Source organism: Anas platyrhynchos, chromosome Z (assembly GCF_047663525.1).
Source record: "Anas platyrhynchos isolate ZD024472 breed Pekin duck chromosome Z, IASCAAS_PekinDuck_T2T, whole genome shotgun sequence".
In the NCBI taxonomy this organism is placed as follows: domain Eukaryota; kingdom Metazoa; phylum Chordata; class Aves; order Anseriformes; family Anatidae; genus Anas; species Anas platyrhynchos.
Window position 1 is genome coordinate 62,942,728 of NC_092621.1, and position 27,747 is coordinate 62,970,474.

General features: G+C 37.8%; 1 long non-coding RNA gene across 1 annotated transcript in view; it reads left to right on the top strand.

Moving 5' to 3' along the window:
• Positions 1 to 27,747, top strand: part of LOC106018567 (uncharacterized) — a 124,420-nt gene that overhangs the window by 2,275 nt on the left and 94,398 nt on the right. Inside the window, exons 2-5 of the long non-coding RNA XR_011805868.1 lie at positions 3,364 to 3,512; positions 3,933 to 4,165; positions 4,320 to 4,391; positions 6,479 to 6,559. This is a non-coding gene — a long non-coding RNA (uncharacterized lncRNA). The remainder of the gene's footprint in view (positions 1 to 3,363; positions 3,513 to 3,932; positions 4,166 to 4,319; positions 4,392 to 6,478; positions 6,560 to 27,747) is intronic.

Below are 27,747 nucleotides of genomic sequence, written 5' to 3' on the forward strand. Positions count from 1 at the left end.
GCAGTATCAGAAATATGTTGAGACTGAATGCTTTTTAAAAATCTGCTTTATCTGCCTGTCTATCACTGAATGATTTATTCCCTTTATTTTGACTTGTTGTTTTAATGGAGCCTGCACACCTGCTGCTGTTGTGGAATTTCTTTGGGTAACTGGTATGTAAAATCATGCAAATATGGTAAGTAAGCCCTGCAGTGTCTGCAGTTGAAGCTGTAACCTTGTCAGTAAGTTAAGTTACTTCTAAGTCATATAAACACATTACAGTTAAATTCTCAAATTCATTGGATTCTTGTTAACATTTAAAGTACCCCACTCTTTGGAAGCCAGCTCTGGATGAACAGATTTTTACCAGTAAACTGTTTGGCTCCCCTTCCTTACTGCCACATAGCATTGCTGAAAACATCATTCATTCCCATTGCTTAGCAGCTGGCTCAACTTCTTATTTGAACACTGTCAAATGAAGGGACATAGGTGAATGAGAAGATTAGCATTCATTGCCAGTGCTTTCAGTAGTAAAGGAAGATGGTGCTATGTTCAGTAGTTCTGATAAGTGAGAGTTAACTGTGTAAATGGAAATTAAAGAAGGTTAATAGCAAATTGCTGCAAAATTATTTAGTTTGAAAAATGCAGTGAACTATCCCATCCCTGCATATTTTGCTGTTTTCTGAAACTGTTGTCATGTGGTCTATTACCTTTACTATATTTTGAATTTGATAATTAGTTTTGCTTCGCTGTTGCTGCATGTGCACTTCAAGAGTATGAAGGGTGATGTTTTTTCACAGTGAAGTTTTAAAACACATCCATAGAACATCTTCTCACAAAGAGATCTTTATTATTATTATTACTATTGTTATTCAATTTTAAAGCTATTGAAGTCCATTTTCCATCTCACAGTGGAGTTTGTAACATTTGAAGATCAGCCCATCTTGTAGGAACAGTCTGTGTTTTGTGTCTTGCCTCTGCATTAATGTAGCACTTCAGCCCTGTGCTTTCAGCCCAGGGCAGATGAGGAAAAGCAAGGAATAGCAGTGGCTGGTGTGTTTGCAGCTACATTCCTGTTTGTCCTTGAATGGAGACTCATGCTGTGCTTCAGGAGTATAGGCTGCATATAGTCCCCGTATAGAAAGTAGATGGTCTTACTCCCTGTGTGCCATTGCCAAAGCTGTCTGAAATGTGCAAAAGTCCAAAAAAATAGAACATCTCACATGTTTTTTGTTGTTTTATTTTTATTTATTTACTTATTTATTTATTTTATTTTCCCTGAAAGGAAAATTATATAAAACAATACTAATGGGGAACATAACTGTAACGTGCTGACATGTACTGACTCTTTGGATCCACATCTGTGACATGCTTCTCTGTGACCACAGGGTACTCAACTCAAGGAGCCTAACAGTCCCTTCTGGGCATATGTATGAATGTAAATCGTCTTTTCATTAATAAAATACTGAGTTGGAACCATTGTGAGTATTTGGGTTTTGGCTTCAATGAAACAAGGACATCTTTCCTTTCCTGCTTTTTTTTGTTCCTTCTGTACATGAATCATGACACCATCTACTGTGCAATTCTGTGGTGTGGTTGCCAGTAAGGAGGAAGGATTACATTTGTCCCAGCACCTTGTAGTAGCAAAAAAAAAAAGTAGTCATTGATCGGTCTCTTGGTGACTGCAAGAAAAATGGGAGTCAGTCATTTGGCATCTGAGCTTTGGCTGTGTTGCCTACTCTCTGTAAGTTATTACAAATGCTTATAGCAATTGCCCATCTTAGTTTTTTTTTTCAGAACTAAAAAGGAGGATGTCATAATTCCTATTGTTCAAAAGACCTGACCTTGGTAAGAAAAGAACTGGTTTTGGTTAACTGTACACAGTGGGCTGGGAAAACAATGTTTTCACCATTTGGGACAAATTGAAATTTCATCTGCCTTTCAAATTGGAATGGAAAGCCAGAGTATCTGAATGCTTCAGGGAACAAAAAAATGTTTTGAATAAAGAATCTTTAAATGCATAATTCAGACTTTTTTTTTTTTTTCAAACAAAATATGCAGTTTCAATATTCTATTGAATATACATATTCAATAGACAATACATTTGGAAACAGTTTGAAATGGGAAGTTTCATTAAAAAAAATATTACTTTTATTTTGGCTCTCTAGAGATGACTTTTTTTTTTCTTGTCATTGTTAGGTTTCTCCATAAAAAATAGTGTTGTTTTGTTTTGTTTTGTTTTTTGACAATGAGATTTTCCACAGACAAACCTTGAAGTATAAAATTTCACCTAGCTTTTAGAACTGAAAATTCTGGGTGGAGATTAAGGTGTACTGGGCAAGTTTTTAACTGAAATATTGCCCTCCAGGGCCCTCATGATGACACAGAAGAATCATAATGTGGCAGTAAATGGGTGATGGAGAACTACATGGGTGAATGAGGGCTTCTTTAGTAGAGTAACAATTTAAGACTATGTTTGTCTCCAGGCTGGAGTGTAGTCATGCAGTTATTTCTCATACGCTACAGTATCAGCAATGTTAAAAATGCATTAAATAATACCTGGGTCAAAATTGAGCGACCTGAGCGACCTGATCTAGTGGGAGGTATCCCTCCCTGCACGTGACAGGGAGTTGGAACTGGATGGTCTTGAAGTTCCCTTCCAGCCCAAACCATCCTATGACTTTATGTACAGGTCATGCTTTTTCATCAGTTAGGAGGTGGACAGCGCTGCAAGTGAAATGTGTGTGTGATTCATCTCATCCTAGAGTGTACTTCCACAGTGGCCAGGCTAGGCTGCACTGGTGGGATTATCACCAGCTCTCCTTTGAGTGTACAGGGAAGATAGGCAATGCAACTGTGCATATCTGTATTATAAACACCAGAAATTAAATGAGTTGAATTTCACTTCTGAACAGCTTCTCTTTTCCATTTGCCCTTTCTGTGACTTATTCTTTTTCTGTGAGTTTCCTTTTAATTTGATGCTTCTTTTTCTTTTTTGCTTGTTGCCTCTTTAGTAGTTCTTGAAGTCCTTTCTCCAGTTTCTATAGTCTTCAGAAAATGCTGTACTTCTTATCTACTGGCTTTGTTTCCATCAATGGTTTTGAACCCAAACCCAATGAAACAAGGGAGAAATGTTTGTTGCATCCAGCTGATATCCTACTCCAGCAGAAGCAAGTGGTTTCTCCTTTTAAAATGCAGTATACCTGCTGGATAAGCAGAACAAGTTCCACCACAACCATATTCCAACTCGTGTTTAAAACTGTAATTCTCTGAAAATAAGTATTTCCTTAATTGTGAGAGGGTTTTATGCCTCTACAAATCAGGAAGATTTATATCAGTATGTAGAGAGAATTATGGGAGAAGATTAAATCCTTTCTCTTGCAGAATGTTCACATTCAGCAGTAGCTGTGAAGAGAGCACAGTGTTAATGTTATTGCCTTTCCACTGGTCATGCCAAAGGTGTCCTTCTCCTGCAGTGCAGTGCAGGAGCACCCTGTCAGTGGAGCTATGGCCCCATGGGATCAGGATAACAGGTAAGGTTCAGGTCCAGGGAGGAGCAGAGGCAAAGTTGCTCTGCTTTGATATGCCTGGTGGAAGGTGGGAATGCGTTGCACCAAACACTTTCTCGGGGGATGCTCCACTATTAGCCAATGTGTTTTCCATTGAGAACAACCTCCTTGGTGTGATCTGCATGTGTTTCATATACTCTGTGGGGGATCCGTGTGAAGCCCTGTCATGGATGCACTTTGTGACACACAGTCATTCCTTGCTAGTCAGAGGTGTGGCAGGAGTTTCTGAATGCATCTCAGTTCATGGGCGTTCCCCAGCTGACTATGCAGAGAAAGTGAAATAGCAGTTGTAATGCCATTGATCTGTGCTGCCTTCTCATCACCTGGAGTCTTTCTGCGTGGGGTTCTGCTGAGGAGAGATCTGCTGCTTGTTCCTCCCTTCAGTTTTCAAAACCAATGCCTGTGGCCAGAAATGACTTGCCATGGACTTGTTGTGACCCGACAGCAGAAAAAGTGTGCAATTCACCAAAGTGATGGAGATTGAACTGTGCCATTGTCTGGTGTGTCCCTTGTGCCACCTCCCAGATGCCTATTGTCTCCTCTGCCTACCTTCCCAGCAGTAATGAAAACACAGGGACATGGTCCCACTTTGGAGCTATTAGCTGTTGTATCACTTGGTAAGTTGGTGTCAAAAATCCCTGTTTACATTAATAAATCAGTAAGAACTGCTGAGTGCTTGTCCGTTTTGAAATGTAGATGTGTTTTAAAACCTAAGTCATTAAATGAAAGTGCATCAGGATGCAGCTGGGAATAATTTGCTCTCTTTTCCAGGTTTCTTACACCTATGGAGAATTTCCACCAGCTGCAAAAGGTGAAGCAGAATTTGCATTTCAATATTGTATTGTAAGTAACTTTCTTATTTAATCTATATAATCAAAAATATTCTCATGAATACAACCATGAAGCTTACAATTCATGAAGAGGCTATGTGTCAAACTTTTCTAAATAAATAGCGAGACGTTGAAACTTAATAATGAGCAAAAAAACACAGGTGAAAATCATTTCACAGAATATAACAAGGATGTAACTGTACCACACAATTGTTAAGCTTTAAAATGGAGCAACATATTTTTTTAATGGGTATTCATACTGGGGGATATTGTGCTATTTTGCTTAAAGACAAAAATAAATGAAAATGAGTCTGTTCTGAGTGATGTGAACTATTATTTTTAGCTTGTGCCGAGAAATAATATGGTTAACATCACTGGTTAATTTGTCTTCCCCAGTCCAATAGATCAGGTACATTTTGTGTAAACAGTTTCCTGTTAAAGGCATCTGATTGCCCAAAATGCAAATGATTTTTTTTTGCCTTTGTAATTCCTTCTCAGTTACTGGACCACTATACCTATTCCTTACCTTTTAATGTTATAATAAGGAGAATTTTGCAATAGAATTAACTATCTCTGTTTACCACTAAGAAAACTTATCTGGCCATAAAATCACATAATGAGAGTTGAGAAACTCCCCAGATGGAGGTTCTGATCCAGAACCTGTGTAAAGCCACTGGGACTTTGTGCTTGGAGGGAGAAGCATGGCCACAGATGGCTGTTCCCTCTAAGTTGTGAGAGATCCACCCCTCCTGCATCTACCGAACAGCACAGAGATAATCTGTGCACTCCACACATCTAGCTGAGAAAGGTGGTGACTGTTCAGCTTAAAAATACCTCTCCCATGCTTCTTCTTAAGATGCTTCCTTCCCTGTGTGAACAGTCTCTAATTGCTAACCTAGGAAAATTCCATATGGAGAAGTTCAGACTTCACTAAGTGACCTCCCAGCCTGACTGGAAATATACTGTTGATGACATATAAAAACAATGCTGTTGGATCCCAGCAGACTAAACTAAGACCTAAACTTGACAACTTGTAGCCCTGTAAATTAAACCTGTTTACCCTCTCCTTTCCTGAAAAATATTATAGGACAACATCGTTACAAATCTCACAGACCCATCTGCTCTTAAGAGTTTGTCACAATATTGCAATTTTTACACAGGAAAAAAATGTAGTTATCCAAAAAGTTATGCCAAGCAGGAAAATATTATCCTGATTTCCATGATCTTGTTTATTTTCAAACCTTGTTTAACAAATATTGTTCTTTGCAATGGGATGGCTGTGGAATATCCACTAATCATAACTTTTCTGTATGTAATGATTAGTTAATTTTATGAGGTATTTAGGTGTTTGTTGATCCTCTTACTCTGTTTCAAAGATTTGAAGTATTAGGAGGACAGTAGCAGTGGAAAATACTAAAATGAAATGCATGGACATTGCAAATGTAAGTGTTCTTTTAGCGATGGTGTGATTTGGATGCGGACAAGTAAAATCTCCATGAGAGCCAAGAGGTGCAGTTTAGGGATCATGTTGTGACAATTTAATGAGGAGGTAGCCAACTTCCCCAAACCACGTGCCAGAATTTCCAAGGACAGGGCATATACCTGATCCCATACCTGGGTTGCTGGTGCTGTGTTAGTGGCTTTCACTGGCTTGCTTCCTGTTGTGCCTGGGAGTGGGGATCCTGCAGGAGCTTCCATCAGTGGTTGCACACTGTTGTATCAATTCTGTGCTGGTACTGGCAGTGCTTAGTTGCTCATTAGTTGCTGCTAGCTGGCTGTTCCCGAAAGCTAGAGCTGCAAGTCAAGCCACTAAACCACTGGGTCCTTTGTTCTTTTGGGCATAGCTAATGTGGAAAAGAATATTTAGGGCATAGAGGAGCAATCTGCTGTAAAGTTGTAATTTCTTATAAGGCTTTCATCTCTGAGAAAACGAAGTAAAGAATATTGGAAAATCCCTAAAGTACCAATGGGAATACAAAAAGTCTCCCAGGCAAACACATTTTAGTGAGTAGTTGCTGATATAATGGATAGGAGTAGAGAAAAACAGGGATTATTGATCATTGTGTACTTAAGATATATTTTTAAACTTGTTTCCTGCAGCTGCATATTGAAAGCGTTTTTCATCTTGCTTTTTGAAGACAGTGGTGCCCGTTTTGTCTGCAGAATGGTACTCACAGTAAGGTACAGTAATTATATGAGAAGTGATGTTGAAAAGAACGTATTACTTTTATAAAAGTTAGGAGATGTTTTTATTAAGCCCTTGATGATGTGCTTGGATATTTTTCTACAGAAAGATTGTTTCTTTCTGTGCAGAAGATGGGCTACTCTGAGGCTTAATTAGTATTCTTTTGCAAAAGGGGTTGTGCTCTATCGTGTCATATCGTAGAATGGCTGTCTCTGTCAAACTTCTGTCTCATTTATTGTACAATCTGGAAGATGTGCAGTGGACAACAGAGAAAAGAGCAGGAGGAGAAAGAATGAACCAGTAGTTACGACAATGCTACCCTGGTGGGCTCTATCTGCATTTAAGTGAAAATCAGCAAGGCTATAGGAAATTGAAGAAAGGGAAGTACCAGAGAGGTTTAATAACAATTGTGTTAACAATCCTACCATTAAGGTAGTCAGATTTGTTGCTGTTGTTTGTTTTATAAAGCCTTATATTATTCCACATAATGAGTAATGTTTCACTCATTAGAAACCTTCTGCAATTTCCTCTTTGTTGTGAGCTAGATTTACTGTGATTATGTAAATTAATGAGGTAAATCAATTTGCCTGTACTTTCCATTTTGTTATCTGAACTGCCTCAATTGCTAGAGCCTTCAGAATCAATCTGCAGAGTTAGAAAACTTTCATACAATTTTTTAGGGCAAGAAGTACTATAAGGATGTCTTTTCTAATGATATTTTGGGGTTTCCAAGTTCTCATCCATGAGAAAACACATTTTGAAAATGGCTTGGTTTCCATAATATTGAGTGAGTATTTGACCAAATCCTCAAATGCTAGAATGAAACAGCTGTGTCAGAATAAGGAGTAAGAATAAAGAGCACACAGTTATTTACATGCTGTGGATCAGAGGAGGTGTGGGTTCCTGGGTTTCACCAAAATAGGATGAATGCTTCTTTATAGTTGACGTTTGTAGAATCTTTATAAGATGCTGAGAGAAAGCTGCTGGTATTGATGTAACTCTTTTTTTTTTTTTTTTTTTTCTTCTCCTGAGCATCTCAGGCTATGTAACTTTGAAGGATTAAGTCAGTACCTCCTGTGTGAGGGCATTGCCCCTCATCTCCTGTCCCTGATGTGTTCTTATGTAAAAGAGCTGCTTCCTGCAAGTTTTTCCTGTAGAAGAAGCAAAGAAAAGTTGTTCCTATGGAGCAACTTCCCTTCATGCAGTTTCTTCTTTTGCACTGTAGGGAATGGAATCACTACAAAACTTGTAGATTTTTTTTATAGTAGACTTATACAGGCTCCTTTCAATTGGCTATTTCTATATATTTTGTTTAGTAGCAGCACTGATTCTCCATTTGTCAACAGGTTATGTCTGTTAAAGAAATGCTGCCCATCATTCATCATTTTGGTTTTGACTGATATTTTACATAATAATTCCAGACCTCTATCACTGTGCAGTCAGTGGCTATTCCAGCAGAACATTTAATTGCATATGGGGTTTTGTTTATACATGAGTGTTTTTCTTTTTTTTTTTCCTTTTTTTTCCCCATGGGTATCTGGCTCTATAGAACATAAGAATATGACAGATAATCTTTATTTATACATTAATTTGCAGTTGGCTGCTTTGCTGCAAGCTGAGCTCCTTTTAGTAATAGTCCTCCCACTACATGAATAAACTACATGAATTTGAATAAAACACACAACTATGTGTTTTATTCAAATACAATATTCTTAAAGCATTACTCTGTTTGTGCACTAAATTTTCCTTGAGGACAAGAGGCTTCCTACTTTAGTGCAGTTCACAGAAATTGTGAACTTGTCTTGCCAATGGATCGTCGGATCACAAGGATGCTGCTACTTCCCCGCATGGATTTCCCAGGTATTCTAGTGTCTCTAGTCCATACTGGGAAGAGTAGTGGTCTTGAGATGTCTTCCAGTCAGTATGAGGGAGTGAACCTGGGCTGGGTTGTGGGAGCATTGTTCAGCAAGGTATGTATACAGAATCTAAATACTCCAGGCTTTCCAACAACACTAAATTTCAAGTCTCTAGAGCAATTTCCTGTCCAGTGTAACAAGTTTTAGACTTTTGGCTGGAATAAGGAATATTCAGAAGGCTTTGCAAATGCCAAAAAAAGGTTATAAAAATGCTAAAAACAGAGGGATGGTTTATTGAAGAAAATAATGCTAAGGTGTAGGAAGAGCCAGCTACAGATTGTCTTAGAGAATCAACATTCTGGGAAATGAAATCCTCCATAACAAGACATTGGTTACTGTGGTCTTCAAAACAGTAATTTCCCAGAGGCTTGCTATGCTTATAAAAATTGCTCTGGCAAAGATCTAGTGGTTTGAAAGGTTTGTGAACAAGAAGTGGAAGTCCTGAAAATTTTGTTCAAATTAAAATGCTGATAAAATGACTAAACATTTGTAAACATTAAGGCCAAGGAGCATGTAAATTTCGTGACTCAGGTCACCAAAAATACAGTGCAGCAAATTAGTAGAAATAATTCATATTGCCACTTCCAATGCTATTATTTTTCAGCCAAGGTAGGGAATCCGGTTAATGTTTTTGTATTTAACTTATCCTCACACTTTCTGAGTGGTAGAGTGACCTTGCTGTTTTCTAGAATGGCAAAGAGAAAGTGGGGCTAGTGTCCCAGTCATGAATTTCCTATTGTGCTGCATTTAATTTTAAGTGCCCTGCAGCATTCTGAATAGCTCAGAAACCAAGATTTGGGATGGGAAGTCATGGGGGACTTAAGACTGTTAATGTGATTTTGTGTTCCTCTACTCTGTCTATTTGTGGAAGTGCTTTTACTATAGGTATACATCGATGTGAAGCAATGATATACATATATGTGTATGATATACATATACTTCTATATGTCAAATAATTCATATGATTTTATAGAAGTCTGATTAAAATGTTGTACCATCATTTGCAACTGCAGCTATTATGCCTTTTGAGAAAGGTTGGATTGTCAAGTATTTAAGTGTTTATTTTCTCATACTGTTTCCTCTCCAGTGATGAAGATGTTTATACATGTCACTTTTATTGGTATATACCCTCTGATTCTGTCTTCCCACTAGATCAATTGTTTACCTGTGAGATTGCCTTTTCACTTGTGACATGGTGCCACTGCAAGTGAACCACACATTTTTAATTGAATCCCCATCTCTGTGTGGAAGAAATGCTGCTAACAGCATTCTTTGCGAACACTGTAGGACTTAAGAACAGTTTGTTGTCTTGTAGTAGCCCAAATTGGATGATTGTCCATGATACAGAATCTGTATACTTTGCTAGTGCATTTTGTATAGGGTTGGATTGGATTGAAATGAATTGAACTCCTCGGATGAAGAGTAACTTCAGGATTGATGGATCCACAGTTTACTGGCTGAGGGAGGGAGGCAAAATTGGATTGTCTTTGTCTGAATTTTTTTTCCCAATGTTTCCAGGAGCATTATGCGCACCTTCCAGTAAACAATAGGGTGCCATTATCTCTTAAGTAAGCCTCTCTTTATTATTGGAATGTAATCAAATAACAGCTTCCTAGTACAGTGCTCACAGGCCTGCTAAACTCTAAGGTCTTTCCTTCCTTTGTCACTTTTCTTTTGTTTTAGAATGCTGCTGTGCCACCAACCGTGCCTAGCAGGTGAGGCAGTGGTATGGATGGGATAGCTTTCTGTATCATGTTAGTACTATTCTTAAAGCTGCTCACACAGCAATTCTAGAGAAAAAGGACAGAAAATAAAAAACATTGGTCATTATCACCCGGATGTGTCAAACAAGTTTTCTTTTGTATTGATTAGATTTTCAATTTTGTCTACCTGGGCACAAAGTAAATTAATTCCACAGAAAGAGTATTGATTTGAAATACAATTGGAAAGAACAGAAGTGAAAAAAAAAAGATTAAAAAAAAAAAGTGTTAGTTTGGCAGTGCTATGTAAGCAAATCTATCTCCCTGAAATAGAGAAGAATATTTTGTTGGAAAATTAATTTCTTTCACTGCATTCAAACTACTGTGCTAATATGTTGGGTGGCCAAAATCACAACCTTCATTTGGGTGCACTTAAACCCGAATTGTTATCCCCTATATGCTTGACTTAAGAAACTTAGATACTCTCTTTAGATCTTAAAATGTAGGGCTTCTTGAGAAAACACATGCTGATATTTTGTGCATTTTGTGATGAGTGATAAAAGAATAACTAGAACATACTGTAGTAAGCCCAACAACAGCCTCCCTGTGCTACTATTTCTGGAACAGGTCTTTTTTTTCCCCTGTAAGAATAAGGGTTTTATTTGCTTGAGCTAACACCATCATAGAATGTGTTCACAGCCTAGTGGTGAGGAGTAAGAAGGAATTACTTTGCATCTCTCTGCAAAGGATGATTTTTTACCTAATTCTTTTTTGCTGTTGTTTTGGTCTCTACATGTAGAGAATTTATCTTCATCATAATCTTTTACACATATAAGACCAGTGTCTATCAATTGAACTCAGGAGGCCACATATAGCCAATGACTTGCAGATTGTGAAGTTTGCTTAATTAAGCTATTATAAAGCTTTTAATGCTAGTAATTTTCTAACTTGATCTTACAGTTGCAAAAAGTGATCTTAACAACTATATACTCATATTGATGCACATGAGCCTATAGAAACACAAAAAATAAGACAGGTGGAAAATGCTTTCCAAATATTATTTTGTTTTTATAGAGAGTAGCAGAGAATTTACATTTCCAAACCTAGATTTTGGAATCTAGGTAATCTTGTCCTTACTTCTGTCCTTTAGGGAATAATGGACCTCCAGGATCTTGCCAGGCAAATATTTTCATTCAGAAACAGGCCAGGCTGGGCTCAAAAAGTGAAAAGACACTAGAACTCTCATGCTTCTGTTGAAACATCTCATTGCTTACCTTCAGATGTTTTAGGTGTTGTATAGCCAAGTTCTGGATTTACTCTGGTCTGACAGACCAGTCTTCATACCCAGGGGAACAGTTAGTGGTGGACAAGCAGCACTGCTTTTTTGACAGGGATTTTCTGTCTTCTGTCATTTTAAGCAGATGCATGCTAGGTGTAACAGTATTATATAGCAGAAAAACCTTTGTTATTCCTATGTTGAGGAAGATTAAATCCCATTGTTAGCAAGAATTAATAAGCAGAACCTCCCTTACTGTGCCCAGTACTAGCAGGAAAGATGTTACCCCAGTATCTTACGCTTCAGCTAAGGCTTTTTTGAAGCAAGAGTGTGATGTTGCTACCTGAATATTCTTGGGGAGCTGATGGCAAAAATTATTTTAATAAACCCCTTACTTTTGTAATCTGTATTTCCAATTGTTTGTGTCTTGCCAACTCTTCTATCCTGGATCTTCTTTACCACTCAAAAATAATTTAACGTATTCCAAACAAAGTTTTTTTTTTTCTTTCCTTTTTTTATTTTTTCTTTTTCTATAAGCCTTAAAAGAGTCTGTCTCTCCATGCCTCCAAAGTCTGAAGGACTTTTAATATGTTCCTCCTCAAATGATTGTTTTCTATCTTTCTTTCTTTTTCTATCTTCTACCTTACCATTAATACTAAGAAAAATGTCTTAGGGTATGCGTGCCCTGAGACACTGCTAAACAACCCTCCAGTTCCAGCAATGCTGCAAAGCTTGGAAGCTGAAGACACATGAGTTTTGAGTTACCAGGTAGTTTCTTTATTCCCACTGTGCTCTGTCTGTACTACAGATTCCTTAGAACTACATGGGGTAGAAGAATACTTGCAAAATTTTCAATGTAGGCACACTCTGATTTCCCCAGCTTAACCTCTTTAATACACGTGATAATGGGCCATGCCAAAGAAGCTCTTTTCCAGGATGAAGAGACTGCCAATGCATTTTATGGAAGTGATTATGCAGGCTTTGTGTATAATTGCTGCTGATTGCTATTATTTAAAAGGCCGAAGACACAAGATACTCTTAAATACGATGTTACACTTTTCTCCAAGTCACAGAAATCAAATATGAGATGCATTATCTGTGAAATTCTTTGAAAAATAATCCATTTCACAAACAAAATTAATGTGTAAACTGCCACACGATCTTATTCATGCATAAAATTGCTTTGTACTGATTTTGCCTGACACTGCTTTGGACTGAGAGTTTTGTAAGCCTAGCAATTGGATTGTTTAAAATCTCTTAAGTAGAACTGTGCTGGCATTGAATTACTGATGGACTCAAACCAAACATGCCTAATTTAAACTACCTTCTTTTAGTTCATTTCAAACTGCTTGAACATCTGCCAGAATTGTTAGTCTGTTGGTGTCCTCGTGAAAGGAAGCAAGTTTTGAGCACTCTCAAGGCTATCCACCCAGATGGTCCTCTGGTCAGTGCAAGAGTAATTTCCCTTTTGCATTCGGATCCTCAGTGGGGCTCAAAATACTTTTGGTTCCTGAAGTGCACAACAATGACTAATAGAAGCATCTAGAGGTGGGTGCCTCGGAGTGCTCTTGTCTCTGTGTGATCTATCAGAGCCTTTGCACTTTCTACTTTTCTACACATTGGTTATTTTTAATATAAAAACAAACAGACAAAACAAGAAAAGCAACAAAAAGTGTGGTACAATATCCAGCTCTCTTCAGTTTTGCATTTCATGCTTGTCTCTGACTTCCAAATCTGGTAAGAGGAGGAAATTGAAGGTATTAACTGAATGTAAGGTTGCAGCTTTCTGTAAAGGGGAGATGAATGCCTCATTGTGAATAAACAATTGGGTTGGTGCGGAAAGATGTAAGTATTCACTCAAAGAAAGAAGAGTCCTGCAGTTTTTAATCCTACTTTTGCAAGAAAATAAACAGTGAAAATGAATTATTAAATGCTTTTGACCTGCTGTCTCCAAATTCTCAAAGTATTAGACATTTTAGCTGTATGTTAATATTTTGGCAAAACTTTTTATTTTCTCCACCTGGATCAGTGCAGTTGTTAACTATAGCTTTCTGATAGGACACTTCTACTGTACAAAATCAAAACCTACATTCTACCAATAATACCCAAGATTTATTAAAACATGTAATTTCCAATATTGTTTGAGACAGTGGGATTTTCCTCTTGGGATGAAGTTTAACTCTCTGTTGATCCCCAACATGATATCTAGGTGATAATTGTTTTCCCAGCTAATTTCTTCCTCATCATTGCAAATGGGATCTTAAGGCTAGTATACTTCAGTTCAGCTTTGACAACCTGGTCTTGAACACCTCCAGGGATGGGACATCCACAGCTTCTCTGGGCAGCCTGAGCCAGTGCCTCACCAATGTCTGAGAGAATTTCTTCCTAACATCTGATCTAAATTGGTCCTCTTTTAGTTTAAAGCCAATCGCCCTTGTCCTATAACTACACTCTCTGAAAAAGAGTCCCTCTCCTGCTTTCTTGTAGGTCTGCTTTAGGCTGCAATGAGGTCTCCCCAGAACCTTCTCTTCTCCAGGCTGAACATCGCCAGCTCTCTCTGTCTTTCTTCATAGGAGAGGTTCTGCAGATCATCTTCGTGGCCTTCCCCTGGACCCAGTCTTACAGGTCCATGTTCTTCTTGTGCTGGGGCCAAGAGCAGAGTAGTTCTGTAGTTCTCTTGCTACAGTGTTTTTTTTTTTTTTTTTTTTTTTTTTTTGTGAACAGACATATTGTTCTCCTTGTGTCTAATGAACAAACTCACATTTGAGACATACAAAGTGTCAGAGAACTGTTAGTCTGACATTTAACCAGCATGCTGTTTCCTTGGTACTGGGCAGTGTGTACCTCAATCAATGAAATGCTAATTGCTAAGTGATGCCATTTTGAGGCAGTTGGTGAGAGAAGATACTGTTTCAGGTCATTTTCTGTTTGTGCTGTGCTCTCCTAATCACCATGTGAAGACGGTTCTTTAATGACATCTTCCAAAATACACACATGCCAGCAGTGCAGACCAGGGGCTTGTCTGAATGAATTCTAAGGGAAGGTCACAAGCCCCAGTTTTTAATGCCACTGTACATTGAAAAACAAGTAATGACCAAGGCTTGTTTCACGTGCTAGGTTAAAACATTCTGGGGAGCAGTGTTAAGGAAATAGGATCCACCACAGTTAAATACATGATTAACATTTTTATTTGTTCCTGAAGTTTCTCAAAATCCTTCCATGGTTGTGTGGTAAATTTTTTCATTTGCATCACACCAGATACAATAATTTTTTTCTTTAGTGCCACTTACCACTTTTCCCTATTCCACTCTGTGGTGCATTTATTTTATTTTATTTTATTTTATTTTATTTTATTTTATTTTATTTTATTTTATTTTATTTTATTTTATTTTATTTTATTTTATTTTATTTTATTTTATTTATTTTATTTTATTTTATTTATTAATTCTGAGCTTATTGAAAATTTTTAAATGTAAAAGTTCTAAAAGTCTTGTAAAAATAATCCTTAAAATCTCTCCTTAAACAGTATGATTCTGTTACAGCTGCATATCATTCTATGTAATATGGACCAGGTGAAAAGTGGGATAAAACTTCTTCTCCTTACTTGAAATATTTAATTGCTTTGATTTTTATCCTCCCTGTTCTGTAAAGTTACTTCTTATATCATCCATGGGTTGCTTTCTGTGTAATCTTTTGCAAGTTCTTGCTGTTACCTGTTTGATACATGCTTGAAGTAATGTAATCTGATTCTTACCTGAGATAACCTTATGTACTTAGGGTCATCTAAAAGGAGTTTGAAGGGAAATTTTGTTGTTTGGAAAGATGGAAATAAATATAGTTAGCAAACATCAGTGCTTCTGCAGGAACTTTCTTTTGGGGATGATAGGAGTACTGGCATCCTTTCTGCATCATTGCTGTTTAATTCTTGTCGTTGTTTCTGTAGTGGTAACAAGTAGGTGCTGCAATGAATCTGAATGGTGTATATAGGAAAAAAAAAAAAAAAAAAAGTCTTGCACTTTCTGAGACCCAGAACTCAAAATTATATAGACTTTGTTATGAAAAAGTTTCTATGAGATGAAAACTGGAACTGCTGCCATGAATACACTTCCCTGCCTTAGAAATCTTGAAGTCTGCATTAACAGAGGATGGTGACAGCAAAGTGCCAGCAACTAGAACACTGTATGAAGTGCAAAGAATCTGGTTGCACAACTCATCTTTGTAAATGATTAGAGAAGGTATTTCCTTTGAAGGTTTACTCTGTTCATAATCTTGCAGAGCAAGTAAGGATAGTACCAAACTGCAGTACCAACAAGATAATCACAGTTCTCAGCTTTGCTAGAGACAAAAGCCATCAGTGACAGGATCTGTATTTTTTGGCTGTGAAACAACTGACTGGAACAAAAAGATCCTGTATGCTCTATCAATCATCTCTGATTATTTTTGTTCTGCTTCTATTCATATGTTTTTAAAGCTTGCAGAACCAAATAAATCATTCTTCAGTTTTTATTGAAGCTTCAGTTTACATATTTGACTTCTTGCCAGTATTGAATATTAAGATACACAAGAGCTTATTCCTTATTTCCACAAGAAAATGGCTGGAATCAGGCTATTGACATAATGAAACTTTGACCTTAGGTATCCAAGAGGAAGAAAATTCATCTACTGACAAGAGAAATGTGTCTGGGAGACTGAACCGTAGAATCATAGAACTGTTTGGGTTGGAAGGGACTTTAAAGACCACCTTAAAGTCCATCCCTCCCCAGTCTACCTGTAGGCCCCCTTTTAGGCTCTGTAAGGTCTCCCAGAGCCTGCTCTTCTCCAGGCTGAACGATTGCAGCTCCTTCAGCCTCTCTTTGTAGGAGAGGTGCTTCAGACCTCTGATCATGGCCCTCCTCTGGTGTCATTCTAACATATTCCTGTCCTTTTTTGTGGTGGGGACCCCAGAGCTGAACACAGGGCTCCAGGTGGGGTCTCACAAGAACAGAATAGACAATCACCTCCCTCGCCCTGCTGGTCACGCTGCTTTTGGTGCAGCCCAGGGCACAGCTGTCTTTCTGGGCTGCAAGTTTACATTGCTGGCTCCTGTTATTTTGTCCAACAACACTTCCAAGTCCTCCATGGGGCTGCTCTCATTCCACTCATGGTGCAGCCTGTTTTTACATTCAGGATTGCCCTGAACCAGTTGCAGGACCTTGCACTTAGCCTTGTTGAACTCCATGAGGTTCTCACGGGCCCACCTCTCAAGCCTGTCCATGTCCCTCTGATGGCATCACAGTGTGTTGACTGCACCAGTCAACTTTCTGTTCCCAGATGACCAAAAAGCTACTGCTGTTAATTTATGGATGAGGTTGTCTTCAATTTAAATGGCCTAACTTGACAATCTTGGGGTTAAACTTATAGAAGAACACTGAACACAAACATCTACAGTCAATAATTTAATTAGTATTAGGGAGTACTGTAGAAGGTAAAATACCATGTGTAGTTTCTTTGCTCAGTAAAGAAAGCAGAGTATCCAGCAGAGATGGGACTAGTGCCTTTTGTGCTTTGTTCCTTCCAGAGCTGTCCTAGCACAAGTTCAGTCCTGTTCAGATCTCAGAACAACATTAAGACTAGCTTCTGCTGGTTCTCAACATTTTGCTTTCATGTCACAGTCACAGAGGAGAGCATGTACAACAACGCTGGCTCAGGCAGATAAGAACTTCTTTGCTGTTGGGTTTCTTTGTCTCCAGTTCACTCTTCTATTTTAAGTATCCAGTTTACTTTAAGGGGTGAAGTCTAATGGATACCTACAAAGCATTTGAGATTCTTGTTTGAAAGAGTCTGTGTAAACTGGAACCGTTCTGAACACATGGCAATGTTTTCAGGTGGCTGAGACTTGGTAATTTACTTCACGGTACCTGGCAGATGTTTGCCAGACCTGTGGTCCCTAGGCAAAATGGTGTTGTGGAAATAGAGGCTTGGATTAAAACCACACCAATGTCATCAAGTACAAGACAGGTTCATGAGACAGTCTGATGAACTTGTATGCTAGAGATTAGTTGTATGCTGGAGACAGACAAGATACTGTTTGTGCAGTTTAATGATATTTTCCATGGTAGGCGTTAAGGTTTAAGGTTTGATGCCTTGCAAATTTCTCCATGTCTAATTCTCTAAATAGATCTCTCTGCAACATAGCTTTCTGAAGCCCAGGGTCTTTGCTGTGTGAAAATGAAAAGTGAGGCTTCTCAACTTATATTTCAAGGCAAATGATGGAAAGCTAGGTTCTCCTGGCTTTTTTTTTTTTTTTTTTTTTTTCCTCCCAAGGATAAACAGGCTGCAAGTTGAGAAAACCAATCTGCTTCTATTCCTGCATCTCTTCAGAGTCCATAGTTTGTGACTTTGGTGCCATTCATGTTCTCTGAGCAGCAGATGTCCTGAATGACCAGTCACAGGCATAATGGGTTAAAATACAGACCTGAAACTAATGTATTATTTCTCTCTAGTTGGAATTAAAACTGCATACTGATTTCTAGAATGTGTTGAACTCCAAACTGGACCATTCTCAGTTCTCATGGAATCTTGCCTAAAAGCAAAGCTTATGTGGTTTTCATACATAATTACTGTTCTGCCTCACTGTAAGAATATAAAAAATTTTCATCAGTGGGAAGTTTATAAAAAACGTCATCCTTATTTAATGATATTCTGCTTCTGCTTGTTTCAGAAAACAAACAGATACCACCAAGATTTATTATTATTTAGTATTTAGTATTTAGTATTTACTATTTAGTATTTAATTTACTGTTTACTATTTATGATTTATGATTTACGATTTACGATTTACTATTTACTATTTATTATGGCTGTTTAGCAATGGTAAGATGTATGTTGTTCTACTTGGCACCATTTACCTCACCTGAGTGAGGTTTTAGTATAATGTTGATGGTTTTGGTTCATGAAGGCCACGATGAAGTGGTGTGAATACAGTATCAGTCTGAATGCCTTTATGGGAATCTTTAGTACAAGTGTTTCTGTAATACTTCCGTAAGGACATTCCTGAAAAAAAAAAAAAGCCTTTGTTTACTCTGTATATAATGGTGCCATATTTATATAGACTGACTTAGGGTCCACTTGTGTAAATGCAGAACCAAGAAAGTGGGGTCCATACCTTTGTGCAAGAGCTGTGCTAGAGAGTGGAGCCCCGGGGCTGAATCTGCTCTGGCTTTTGCAACCCAGTGGATGTGAATTGGAAGCATGGGTTTGAATCACAGTGACCTTTCTCCTTTTCTCCATGACTTATAGGGTTAGGCTTGAAATAAATTATCAGAATTCTTTGAATGCTGTCTTTGTTTAAAGCTTTCAAACAGGGCAGTCCTCTATAGACAATAAGCAAACTCACACACTTCATGGTATCGACCTTTTAATCTATTTCCAGTGATGAGTGAGAACTGAAAGAATCAGCATAGAACGAGCAAGAACAATCTGAGTTTCTGTGATTTGTGTTTAGTCTCCATAAAGCGTCACACACTTAATCTTCCATATAGGTAGGTCACTCACTGCTTTTGGGAGCTTTGAGTCACTTTTATTCCTTCTATCCTTTCATTTATTTTGGACCATATTTTGCTGCAGTTAATTCCCTACAAGCCCATAACAAATAACTGCCTAAGAAGCAGCTTTTGTCAATGATCTGGCTTTGTGCTCTTTCTATTGGCTCATGAGGAAAACCAAGTAGCTCTTCAAAGATGAAGAGAAACTGGATATTTGGGCAGAAAACTCTTTGCTGAATCTTTTTCAAAAGTCAGGACTAAATTCTGACTGCATTTAAATAAGAGGAATTTCGCTGCTGACTTAAGATTGAATTTCTGGTGAAGTTCATGTTGTATACCTTGTAAAAATGTGGGTTAGTTATAGTGCTTTTGTTGAGATCTTTGCTTATTTTGTTATATGCATTCAGTTGAAAGGACTGAAGTACTTGTATTTAATTTCCCTCTGAGCAGATGTATTTCATTGATGTCATATTTCAAATGAGAAACTTTTTTTTTTTTTTTTTTTTTTCCTAAAGCCTCTGGGAAGTATATACCTTAATTAATTAGAGATAGTGATATGATTAGAGATCTCTGCAGAAGATATAGTAATTGTTAATGCTGTTTGTCATTTAGAAAATACCATTATTTGTGCTAGTACTGAACAGCCATTAAGAAACCAGAGATCCAATCCAAACTGTTCTCTTTTGGCATGAAAAGTTCAGATCAGAATTATAGTTATGATCTGTGTAAATAAAATCTGATACAACCTTTTTTTTTTTGCTGTATAATGCCTTAATTTGAGAAGGAGAAGTGGAGAGGAGCTTGGCTGATTCCCCTAAGTCTTTTGATTTCAGTTTATTTGTTAGGTGCTCAGCTTAGTGTCAAAGAATAACTGAAGAAATTACACTCTCAAGAAAATATTACTTTAATTATTTGTTCTTTAGACAGGTTTGTGGTCACCAAACAATCTGCCAGCTTAATATACTTGTTTCTATATTTTTGTCCTATTCAGAGGAGACTATTATTTAATGTTGGTTTTTCTTTTTCCCTTTCTCAACACAATGCAGATTGAAAGAGCAAAGTAAATTCATGAATACATAAGCCCTAAAGCCTGACTTTATAAGACTATTAGTGTTGTTCAACCGTGTATAAATCAGGGTGCATGTGCTTTCTGTACCAAACTTAATTTTCCTTGCACTATTGAACCAACTCTTATTAAACCATAAGTCTGAAAACACTCCTGTGCTAGAGTTCTGCTTTTTTTTTTTTTTTCCTTGCTTTTTCAAATAAGTCTTCAGTAGGAAAAGAGATGCTTATATTTTTTTTTTTTTTTTTCTTTGTGAGAACTTAAATTTTATTCACATCTTTGAAGGGCTACAAAACTTGCTTTCTATTCAGTGTCAAGGATTTTGTAGGATATACATTGTTAAAAGTGCAACCTTAAAAAACATCCCACAGCAGACCTCTACCTCACCTCTTTATTGGCACCCCCGTATTTTTGTTCTAAGTCTAAAATTCGCTAGCAGAGTTAGGTATATAATAAACCCACATCTGCAGATTTTTCCTGCTATCATTACAATTTTGGTCAACCTAAAATAGCATAAGTAACAATTAACATTTCTCTAACATTTGAGACAATATATCTCATGTTTCTTTTGTTGCCATCTGTCTCCAGAAATAAAACCCCCATGTGCCTTGTAAGCTTCTTTGTGCTTGCAAGTATTCGTTACTTTAGAAACATTCAATAATTTCTTTAGCTATTGTATACTAATTACCATAATTACATTGATAATAGGACAACTAATTGTCAGTTAACAGCATGTCCTCAATCTATTTCTGCCTGTCAGAAACACCCCAATTAATTTGATCTTTCTCAGGGGTCATATTTTCACAATTTCATTGTTTTTCAGATTTTCTCTGGTAACTCATAGCCAACCAAAAGAGTGGGACAAAAGGATTGTTTCATAAGTCATGCAGATTTTATTCTGCTTATACCTCCCTGAATATTTCTTAATACATGTTCAGCTCTTCTCCCTTTCTTCCCCTTTCTTCTGTTTTCTCCCCCATTCTCCTACTTTCTCTCCTTTCCTCCCCTTTCCTTCTTTTCCTCTGCAGTTGCAAATCTGTGTTTCCTGCAACTGTGTGCCATTTTATTCAATTTTTTGCCTTCATCCTTTTGTGTTGTGTCAAATGCTTTAAGACCATTCCTTCCAGTTGTACAAGATTAATTTTATGGTGTGAAAACCTACTTTTTTTTTTTCTCTAAAAAAAAAAATCTCTTGTTCCTTTTGTTTTCTTTCTTGGTCCTACATATAAATATAACACAATTAAAATATTATTGAAATGGAGTCATATAGAAATTTAGGTTAGAAGTCGGCCATTTGACCCTGTGTTTGGAGGAGATCTCACTTCAAAGCCATATCAGATTGCTCATAGCTTAGTCCAGCTGAGTGTTGAAAATCTCCAAGGGAGGACATGACAGTACTTCAAACTTTTTTTTTTTTAATATGTATTATTATTTTTTTTAATATGTAACTGTTGTAAAAGTAACGTAGACAGTATTTCAGGTTCGTGATTGTTGCCTTAAGCTGTGCTAATTAATTCATAATTATTTTTACAAACTAAGTGGTGTGCTTTCATTTCCCAGTTACTTATTAGAGATATGGAATGCCTTCAACATGAACAGATTTCTTAAAATCCTAAGCTTCCAGAAAAATAGTATTCAATTTCTTCCCAAGTGCTCTGGAGACAGACCACTTTGGTCCACTCTTTTAATGTTTTCCTGACAGAGAAGGAAACATTTAAATCAAGTAAGAGTAAGGAGAGAATGTATCTAATTATGTTTTAAAAATTGAACCAGAATATTTCCAATGGCAAAATTAAAAGGGTAGGAACATGCAGAGCCATTTCCTCCTGAAGACACTTGCCCATTTCCTAGCGGTATTATATAAGCACTGTAGGGCTGTAAATAAATTGTCATTGCTCCTGAGTCAGTGCCAGTCACTAACCATGCATTACAATTATTTGTCTTTAGGTGTGGAAATTGCCAGGGTAGGAGATATGCTGTCTTCTTTACATTTTAACTCTTCATCCATCTCTTTTTGGTGCTTGTCACCTATTTCTGCATCAGAAAGCAGTGTTTCTTCATGCCTTCCATTTTGTCTGCCTATGCTCCTTCCTGCACTGTTGCTCCTGAGTCCTTCTGACACAGCAGAGCAGTTTCCATCCCTGAAATCCCACACTGGCAGTGTTTTCCCAGAAATCAGGAGCCCATCTTGAGCCTCACAAGCTCAGACTCTTACTCTTATTTTGTCAGTCTGTCTCTGTGTCAGCCGCAAAGCAAGCGTCTTGGTCAGCAGCGAGCATCTACGGTCTCTTTGTCTGTAGATTCAGGGCTGCTCACTTGGACTAAGGCTGACAGCCCTGTGATCTGAGATGGAAGCTCAAAGCATTGTTGGTGGGATCTGAGCTATCTCTGCAGGTTTTCTGGGCAGCACAACTGATAACCTGGCTATGGCAACCTGGTCTGCACTGCAGCCAGAGGGGGATTCATGCAAGACTCCCTGTGAGTTTGTTTTAAAAGCTGAGATGATGTCAATGTAACCAGAAAAGCTGAGGACTCAGGGACATATTAGAGATATGTATCAGGGTAAGTCTCCCAAGTCTTTTGCTATCTCTCTAGTCATTGCACTTTGCTTCCTCTCATTTTGCAGTGTGGCATGATGGCTTGCCAAATCCAAATAGGAAATTCAATGTGGAGTGACAGGGAGAAGTGTAACACTGGTGAACATGTAAGGGGAAGTGTTTTTACTGCTTGAACTCCTAGTTAAAACCCATAAATTAGCTCTTATGTCTTGGCTTTCTCTTTCAAATTCAATTAGAAGAAATGGAGCACAAGAAATTGAAAGTCACTCTGCCATTTATGGGATACTTATGGGACATAAAAGCTTCAGCTTGTAAAAAATCATGAATTAATCATAACACAATGCTAGGATGTGATGATGTCATCATCGATTGGATTTTAGTACTCTATATTACACATATTTTCAATATTTAGATGCATTTTGGAGTTATTTTGACACACCCAGACTGTCACTTGATCTATCACTTTTCTGTGTTAACTGTAGTGATTTGGTACCAGATAAAAGGTTAATTTTTCCACTTGGATACTGATAATTAAAAAGAATACATAGATTTAATTTTCCTATAAAGAATTCATAGAAGACACTGAATTACATGATAATGACTATTCATATTATGCAATAGTACCACTCTTGATTTCATTATTATTCCTTCCTTGGGAATTATTAATAATTTCACAGCTAAAACAGTTTATGCCCTTCTGTTACAGAAAATTAAAAAGTAGTGGTAATGTACATAATTTTTAGATCTTATAAAATTTTGACTTTTTTTTTTTTTTGCTTTGTTATTTCTAAAAACAAAACAAAACATAAAAATTGTTTGTATTTTTCTTGTAATGAATTCTTGTACATTTTCTTGGCCTGACTCTACCTTCTAATGCTTATGAATGGTGTGTTGCAGTCAAAAAATGAACAAATATGAGCAAGCAGCCTCTGTGTAGTCAGTGGGACCATAGTTCAATTCTTGACCCAATGGTCCAAAATTTTTTCTTTTTTTTCCCTCCTTATATTACTTAATGACAGGTAGAAAGAGAAATGGAAGGGCTATGCAATTTTCACTTCATGCCAGTAGGCAAATGCCCTAGGTGCTTATCAGCATACAGGAAGAGACTAAATGCTTTGCTGGCATAGAGATTAAAGCTTGTTTATTATTATTTTAAGTGGAAACCTTTCACACTCTCATTAATGTGGATTTTCAACATGGAAAGATATCTTCCCTCAGTTATGCTCTGTGTATCAGCATGAGGAGCTGAACTAGGCCCTTCTCTAAAAGGTGGAGATGGTGTGGGCATGACAGATTTCCCTCTAGAGCTTCCTCTGGTACCCCGTGGCAATTTTATTGTCAGTGGGGAGCCACTGCTCTGCAGGGCTGTGCCTCCTGCCATTTGCTTTCCAGAGCCCATGCTCCCACCCTGTAGGCATTCCTGCTGTCTTCAGCAAGAGCAGGCTGCAGGTCTAGCGCCCAGAGAGAGAATAATGTGTGTCCTAAAACATGTAGGACAACTTTCAGGGATCCTCTGCCTTTGGAGGTGCAGTGCTAGTGCCCAGCAGTTTGTAGCCAACCTCATTTGCTGTCCTCTTCCATAATGCAGCCTGCGATGGGGAGGACAGCTTGCGGAGGTGCAGAACCAGCAAAGAAAAAACTGATGTCCCGGGAATGAGGCCAGCTGAAATCAGCTCTGCCTGGGGCTGTTTTCCACAGACTGGTTGGTAGGCTGCTCTGCAGTCCTGCTTATGGCAGCCCACACTCAGACGGACTGTAGTTTCCACTGTAGTAGTACACTGTGCCTGGGATTTACAGCAGCAGCCTCAAAAGAGCTGCTGCATCCTAGAAATAAGCTTACCATTTATAACATAAATAGATCTACATATCTTTTTCTGTATGGTGATGTTATGCCCCTACTCAGAGGGTGATGATATCATATCAAGTGAGTCATCTCTTTTCATAAATAAATTTAATATCTCATTCCTTAACTTGTGCCTGCAGTATTTCAGAGTGGTAGCTTTTTCTGCTTGGTCGTAATAGGTAGTGTTATTAAAACAACAACAACTGTATACAAATCTTCCCACAGAAACAAGCCAGTTTGCACTTCTATTATGAAATGAATGAGGGTATTCTTTAAACTTAGAAAATGGTGGTAGGATAAGATTTTTCTCACAAAATAGAAAAGCAGATGGAATTTCAGATGCAATCTCAGAGCCATTCATAGAATTTATGAAAATGTCATGTCCCCAGGAGGTTAGCTGAGCATAAAATGCTGAACAGCTAATGGTGAGTTCCCCACTGCAGTTGAAAGCAAATCTATAAATAGAACGGCAAAGGAATAACCCTCCTGCTAGTGAACAAGAGAACAAGAGATTCCCTCCTTGGACTTGCTTTGCATACTAATAAGGACAAAGAGTGGGGGAAGGGAGAAGGGAAGGAAGGAAGGAAGGAAGAAAGAAAAATGTTGGTAGATTACTCATTTACCAGATTATAGAGATGCCATGTGCTTGCAAGTTCATTTAAGTGCATTTTTCTCAGCACCGATCAAGAGGAAAATAATAGAATCTGTTTTTCAGAACATGACTTATTTGTGGATTTCTGTGACAAAGAGGGTGACTTGTGGCATTTTCCTTCTGAGCATGTCTTTTATTGTGACTAATGCCTGTGGGATGTACAAAGCAGAAAAGGGTCTGTGAAAGAGGCATTTAATTAAAAAAAAACATTTTTTTTTAATTTTTTTTTTTTTTTTTTTTTAATTTTTTTTTCCCAGTGGAATCAGATACTTTCTGTCATTCCAGCATTGGAGGTTGTGAATAGCTCATTGTTCCCAATGTCTGTGATACTGCAGTGATCCTTTGTCATCTATTGTTCCCATTCTGTCTGCTAACAATTATTTATCCAGTTGTCAAAATGAAATTTTTTCATTTGATATCTAGCACGAATTATATCACAGCTACCAATACTTGTAAAGGATTGACAGTAGGTAGATGGGAGCACACGCAGAGCTGTTTATCATTTTGGTAGCTTTAGCGCTAAAGGCCAGGCAGCATGCAAAAAACAGTTGTGCAGTAATCTTGCTAAGAAGTGCATTTTTCCACACTTGTACACTTGTCTAGATGCATGAAGAGCATCTTATATTATATGTTAGATCATATTTATGTAGGCAGCAAAATTCAACTCTGCATCTAGGGGAAGACTGCAGAAGTGAGGCAATGGGCTTTGTTTATAAAAGAAAAGAACATCTCATCTGTACTCTTGAGCACATCCAGCATTACTCACAATGTTCCAATTATCAGAATCTTGCTTTTAATTTTCAACTGTTTATTTTTCTTATTTTTTTTTTTTTTTAAATAATTATACTTTTTCCTATCCCTATCTGCTTGCTTAGCTCCTCTGCCCTCTTAAACCAAATAAGTGGGATTGAACGGAATTGACTGGTGTTCCTGAATTACAAAATGTTTACTCAAAATTTCATATGTTTTAGTCTTATAACATTAGCTAGATACCTACTAAGGGAAAACTCCTGGAGTATTAGGATGGGTGATGAAAATATCTGCTCAAAGGGTCCCACAAGTTTGTGCTGAGTCTGTGTTAAGTGAGGCCTGTGGTTAGGTTTCAGGGTGTCTCTGCTCTTTGCTGTACTAACTTTAATGGGTTTGGGAAATTAGATCACTGCCTTTATAGTCCTGTTCTTAGTAATATGGTATAATTGGCCGATTGCAAGATCCTGCACCTGGTTTGGGGCAATTCCAAACTTGAATACAGGCTGGGTGATGAGTGGAGAGCAGCCCTGTGGAGAAAGACGTGGGGGTGTTGGTGGACAAAAAAACTGAACATGAGCTGGCAAAGTGCACGCTGGCAAAGCACCATTGGCTTCGTGCTTAATAGCCCACGAAGCCAATGGTGCACTGGGCTACACCAAAAGCAGCATGGCCAGCAGGGCGAGGGAGGTGATTCTCCCCCTCTGCTGTGCTCTTATGAGATCCCACCTGGAGCCCTGTGTTCAACTCTGGGGCCCCCAGCACAAGAAGGATGTGAATGTATTAGAACAAGTCCAGAGGAGGGTGATGAGGATGATCAGAGGGCTGGAGCACCTCTCCTATGAAGACAAGCTGAAATATGTTAACAAATAACAATATGGAGCTATAGCCTGCATTTGCAGCATACCTTGCTGAGCTTACACATTTGTGAAAGACAATAGTATCCAGAGAGCCAAACCGAATTTTAATATTTTAGCAGTTTTACATGTTAAACTCAAAATGAGTCTCAGGTGGTTATGTACGCATATTTTTAAGGTGAGTGTATAGGCAAACCAAATAGAAGTACAAGTTATATTATGCATTTTTGGCATTTATTTGGGACTTATCTATTAACTCATATGAACTGAAAAGTCCTAAAAAATTAAGAAAATTGCCTTTTTCCTTACCACATTTTTTTTTTTTTAATACCTTTGAACACAGTAGAAGTGAATATAAGGCATATGCAATTTTGTCCCTTAAAACGGGAACACCTGCAGGGGACTACCAGTTAGGCAGTGGCTGCAATGCTAAAGAGTGGTCTTTAGTCATTTAGAGGCTGTGTTTATTCCTTTGAGCTCCTGAAGCTGCAGCCCTGATTCTTATTGACAGCTGTGACATCTTCTGAGGGAGCCTATGTTCGCCAACTGCACATTGCTGTGCTCAGCAAGCAGTTAGATCACTCCCTAGTGCAGCTCATCTTTTTGATATTTTCCCCCAGGTTTTGCATATAGTTCCAGTATATGCAATCAGCAGAACCTCTGGGCAAAATGTTTATTTGAAGTGGCTGGCTATACATGATCAAAGAACTCTTTGGTTATTAATCTTGACTGAATTTTTACATTATAAATTATTCAGTCATCAAGAAGAAATAGTACTGTAGAGATAGAAGTGTTTGCTACTGGATTAATAAGTGAAAACAATAGTATTAAGTGGGTTATCAAGGCACAATTATAGCAATTAGGCTTTCTTGGTGTTTATTTACGCGTTATTTCAAGGGTTGTACAACTGCAGAATGGAGGCAGCACTGGTCCGCAAAATAGTGATGGTTTTTCTTTTCTTAAACCTGCTTTCATCATTGCATTTGTGTATGCATTGATCAACACTCATTATATGAGTACTTCTTTCCCCCAAAGTGCCACTGAAG